The following is a 6,121-nucleotide window of genomic DNA, read 5'->3' as shown; positions in this document are numbered from 1 at the left end:
AATGGCACAATGCTGACTTCTGTCCAGGCGGAGTAACGCTTTAAACAGACTGTGCTTTGAACTTCTCCTCGGAGTGCAGTAATAGATTCCAATGAACCACGGCAGCTTTACTGTAGCCCCTGGACTTTTTACATTCACGATGAAACAAAGAAATTGCGTCGGGATTGGATACAAAAGGCACAATGCTGACATCTGTCCAGGAGGAGAATCGCTTCAAACAGTCTGTGATTTGAACATTTCCTGGGAGTCCAGTAGTAGATTCCGACGCACCACGGCAGGTTAACTGTAACCCTTGGACCTTCACATTGACGAGGAAACACAGAAATTCCATCGGGATTGAATACAAAAGCCACAATGCCGACTTCTGTCCATGGGCGTAACGCTTCATTCGGTCTGTGCTTTGAATATTTCCTGAAAGTCCAGTAGAAAATTCCGGTGCACCACAGCAGGTTTACTGGAACCCTTGGACCTTCACATTGACGATGAAACACAGAAATAGCATTGGAATTGAGTACAAAAGCCACAATGCCGACTTCTGTCCAGGGGCGGACCGCTTTATATGGTCTGTGCTTTGAATTTTTCCTGAAAGTCTAGTAGAAGATTTCGATGCACCATGACAGGTTTACTGTAACCCTTCGACTTTCATATTGACAATGAAACACAGAAATTACATCAGGATTGAATACAAGAGGCACAATGCACACTTCCGTCCAGGGAGAGAAAAGCTTTTAACAGTCTGTGCTGGAACCATTCCTGGAAGACGAGTATTAGATTGCGATGCACCAATGCAGGTTTACCCACACCCGTGGGCCCTCACATTGACGATGTAACACAGAAATTCCATCGGGCTTCAATACAAAATGCACAATGCCGACTTCTGTCCAGGGGCATAACGCTTCATTCGGTCTGTGCTTTGAATCTTTCCTGAAAGTCCAGTAGAAGATTTCGATGCACCATGGCAGGTTTACTGAAACCCTTCGACTTTCATATTGACGATGAAACACAGACATTAAATCAGGATTGAATACAAAAGGCACAATGCACACTTCCGTAAAGGAGAGAAACGCTTTTAACAGTCTGTGTTGGAACCATTCCTGGAAGACGAGTATTAGATTGCGATGCACCAATGCAGGTTTACCCCAACCCGTGGGCTCTCACATTGACGATGTACAACCGAAATTCGATCGGGATTCAATACAAAATGCACAATGACGGCTTCTGTCCTGGGGCGTAACGCTTAATTCGGTCTGTGCTTTGAATCTTTCCTGAAAGTCCAGTAGAAGATTCCGATGCACCATGGCAGGTTTACTGTAACCCTTCGAGTTTCATATTGACGATGAAACAAAGGAATTACATGAGGATTGAATACAAGAGGCTCAATGCACACTTCCGTCCAGGGAGAGAAACGCTTTTAACAGTCTGTTATAAAACCATTCCTGGAAGACGAGTATTAGATTGCGATGCACCAATGTAGGTTTACCCCAACCCGTGGGCCCTCACATTGACGATGTAACACAGAAATTCCATCGGGATTCAATACAAAATGCACAATGCAGATTTCTGTCCTGTGGCGTCACGCTTCATTTTGTCTGTCTTTTGTATCTTTCCTGAAGTCCAGTAGAAATTTCCGATGCACCATGGCACGTTTATTGTGACCCTTCGACTAGCATATTGACGATGAAACGCAGAAGTTACATGAGGATTGAATACAAGAGGCACAACGCACACTTCCGTCCAAGCAGAGAAACGCTTTTAACAGTCTGTGTTGGAACCATTCCTAAAAAAAAGACGAGTATTAGATTGCGATGCACCAATGCAGGTTTACCCCAACTAGTGGGCCCTCACATTGACGATGTAACGCAGAAACTCCATTGAAATTCAATACAAAATGCACAATACCGACTTCTGTCCAGGGGCGTAACGCTTCATTCGGTCGGTGATTTGAATCCTTCCTGAAAGTCCAGTAGATAATTCCCATGCACTACGGCAGGCTTACTGTAACCCTTCGACTTTCATATTGACGATGAAACACAGAAATTACATCAGGATTGAATACAAGAGGCACAATGCACACTTCCGTCCAGGGAGAGAAACGCTTTTAACAGTCTGTTTTAAAACCATTCCTGGATGACCAGTATTAGATTGCAATGCACCAATGCAGGTTTATCACAACCCATGGGCCCTCACATTGACGACGTAAGGAAGAAATTCCATCGGGATTCAATACAAAATGCACAAGGCCGGCTTCTGTCCTGGGGCGTAACGCTTAATTCGGTCTGTGATTTGAATCTTTCCTGAGAGTCCAGGAACACATTCCGATGCACCACGGCAAGTTTACTGTAACCCTTCGAGTTTCATATTGACGATGAAACAAAGGAATCACATGAGGATTGAATACAAGAAGCACAATGCACATTTCCGTTCAGGGAGAGATACGCTTTTAACAGTTTGTTTTAAAGCCATTCCTGGAAGACGAGTATTAGATTGCGATGCTCTAATGCAGGTTTACCCCAACCCGTGGGCCCTCACATTGACGATGTAACACAGAAATTCCATCGGGATACAGTACAAAATGCTCAATGCCAACTTTTGTCCAGGGGCGTAAAGCGTCATTCTTTCTGTGCCTTGAATCTTTCTTGAAAGCCCAGTACAAGATTCCGATGCACTATGGTAGGTTTACTGTAACCCTCCGATTTTCATATTGATGATGAAACACAGAAATTACATCAGGATTGAATGCAAGAGGCACAATGCAGACTTCCGTCTAGGGGGAGAAACGCATTTAACAGTCAGTATTGGAACCATTCCTGGAAGACGAGTATTAGATTGCGATGCTCTAATGCAGGATTACCCCAACCCGTGGGCCCTCACATTGACGATGTAACACAGAAATTCCATCGGAATTCAGAACAAAATGCACAATGCCGACTTCTGTCCAGAGGCGTAACTCTTCATTCGGTCTGTGTTTTGAATCTTTCCTGAAAGTCCAGTAGAAGATTCCGATGCACCACGGCAGGTTCACTGTAACACTTCGACTATCATATTGTCGATAAAACAAAGAAATTGCATTAGGATTGAACACAAAAGGCACAATGCACACCTCCGTCCACGGAGAGAAACGCTTTTAATAGTCTGTGTTGGAACCATTCCTGGAAGACGAGTATTAGATTGCGATGAACCAATGCTGGTTGATCCCAACACGTAGGCCCTCACATTGACGATGTAACACATAAATTCCATCGGTATTCAGTGCAAAATGCACATTGCCGACTTCTGTCCTGGGGCGTAACGCTTTATTCGGTCTATGTTTGAATCATTCCTCAAAGTCCTGTAGAAGATTCCGATGCACCACAGCAGGATTACTGTAACCCTTCTACTCTCATATTGGTGTTGAAAGTCAGAAATTACATCAGGATTGAATACAAGAGGCACAATGCACACTTCCGTCTAGGGAGAGAAACGATTTTAACAATCTGTGTTGGAACCATTCCTGAAAGACGAATATTAGATTGCGATGCACCAATGAAGGTTTACCCCAACCCGTGGGCCCCTCACATTGACGATGTAACACAGAAATTCCATCGGGATTCAATACAAAATGCACAATGCCTACTTCTGTCCATGAGCGTAACGCTTCATTCAGTCTGTGCTATGAATCTTTCCTGAAAGTCCAGTAGAAGATTCCGATACACCACGGCAGGTTTACTGCAACCCTTCGACATTCTTATGGACGATGAGACACAGAGTATACATCAGGATTTAAGACAAGAGGCACAATGCAAACTACCGACCTGGGCAGAGAAACGCTTTAAACAGTCTGAGTTGGAACCATTCCTGGAAGACGATTATTAGATTGCGACGCCCAAATTCAGCTGTACCCAAAGCCGTGGTCCCTCACAATGACGAAGTAACACAGAAATTCCATCGCATTTCATTACAAATGGCACAATGCCGACTTCTGTCCAGGGCCGTAACGCTTCATTTGGTCTGTGCTTTGAATCTTTCCTGAAAGTCCAGTAGAAGATTCCGATGCACCACGGCAGGTTTACTGTAACCCTTCGACTATCATATCGACGATGAAACACAGAAATTACATCAGGATTCAATACAAGAGGCACAATGCACACTTCCGTCCAGGCAGAGAAAGTCTTTTAACAGTGTGTGTTGGAACACTTCCTGGAAGAGGAGTATTAGATTGCGATGCACCAATGGAGGTTTACCCGATTCCGTGGACCCTCACATGGACGATGTAACTCTGAAATTCCATCGGGATTCAATACAAAATACACAATGCCGACTTCTGTCCAGGGGCGTAACGCTTCATTCGGTCTGTGCTTTGAATCTTTCCTGAAAGTCCAGTAGAAGATTCCGATGTACCACGGATGGGTTTACTGTAACAATTCGCTTCCTTATTGATGATGAAACACAGAAATTACATCAGGATTGAATACAACAGGGTGAATGCACACTTCCGTCCAATGCTTTTAACAGTCTGTGTTGGAACCATTGCTGGAAACCGAGTATTAGATTGTGATGCACCAATGCAGGCTTACTCCAAACCGTGGGCCCTCACATCGACGATGTATCACAGAAATTCCATCGGGATTCAATACAAAATGCACAATGCTGACATCTGTCCAGGGGTGTAACGCTTCGTTCGGTCTCTGCTTTGAATCTTTCCCGAAAGTCCAGTAGAAGCTTCCGATGCACCATGGCAGGTTTACAGTTACCCCTCGACTTCCATATTGACGATGAAACACAGAAATTGCATCAGCATTGAATACAAGAGGCACAATTCACACTTCCGTCCAGGGAGCGAAAGGCTTTTAACAGTCTGTGTTGGACCCATTCCTGGAAGACGAGTATTAGAATGCGATGCACCAATGCAGGTTTACCCCAACCCATGAGCCCTGACATTGCCGATGCAACACAGAAATTCCATCGTTATTCAACACAAAATGCACAATGCCGACTTCTGTCCCGGGGCGTAACGCTTCATTCCGTCTGCGTTTTGAATAATTCCTGAAAGTCCAGTAGAAGATTCCGATGCACCACGGCAGGTTTACTGTAACCTTTCGACTTTCATATTGATGATGAAACACAGAAATTACATCAGGATTGAATACAATCGGCACAATGAACACTTCCTTCTATGGAGAGAAACGCTTTTATCTGTCTCTGTTGGAACCATTCCTGGAAGACGAGTATTAGAATGTGATGCACCAATGCATGTTTACCACAACCCGTGGGCCCTCACATTGACGATGTAACACAGCAACTCCATCGGGATTCAATACAAAATGCACAAAGCCGACTTCTGTCCAGGGGCGTAACGGTTCATTCCGTCTGTGTCTTGAATCATTCCTGAAAGTCCAGTAGAACATTCCGATGCCCCACAGCAGGTTTACTGTAACCCTTCGACTTTCATATTGATGATGAAACACTGAAATTACATCAGCATTGAATACAAGAGGCACTGTGCTCACTTCCGTCCAGGGAGAGAAACGCTTTTGACAGTCTGTGTTGGAACCACTCCTGAAAGCCGAGTATTAGATTGCGATGCACGAATGCAGGTTTACCCCAACTCGTGGGCCCTCACATTGACGATGTAACACAGAAATTCCATCGGTTCTCAGTACAAAATGCACATTGCCGACTTCTGTCCTGGGGCGTACCGGTTTATTCTGTCTGTGTTTGAATCTCTCCTGAAAGTCCTGTAGAAGATGCCAATGCACCACGGCATGTTTACTGTAACACTTCTACTCTCATATTGGCGATGAAACACAGAAATTACATCAGGATTCAATACAAGAGGCACAATGCACACATCCGTCTAGGGAGAGAAACGATTTACACAGTCTGTGTTGGAACCATTCCAGAATGACGAGTATTAGATTGCGATGCACCAATGCAGGTTTACCCCAACCCGTGGGCCCTCACATTGACGATGTAACACAGAAATTCCATAGGGATTCAATACAAAATGCACAATGCCGACTTCTGTCCAGGGGCGTAATGCTTTATTCAGTCTGTGCTTTGAATCTTTCCTGAAAGTCCAGTAGAAGATTCCGATGCACCACGGCATGTTTACTGCAACCCGTCGACATTCTTATTGACGATG

This window comes from Schistocerca serialis, chromosome 2 (genome assembly GCF_023864345.2).
Source record: "Schistocerca serialis cubense isolate TAMUIC-IGC-003099 chromosome 2, iqSchSeri2.2, whole genome shotgun sequence".
In the NCBI taxonomy this organism is placed as follows: domain Eukaryota; kingdom Metazoa; phylum Arthropoda; class Insecta; order Orthoptera; family Acrididae; genus Schistocerca; species Schistocerca serialis.
The sequence above is the reverse complement of the archived record's forward strand: the minus strand, read 5'-3'. Positions refer to the sequence as shown.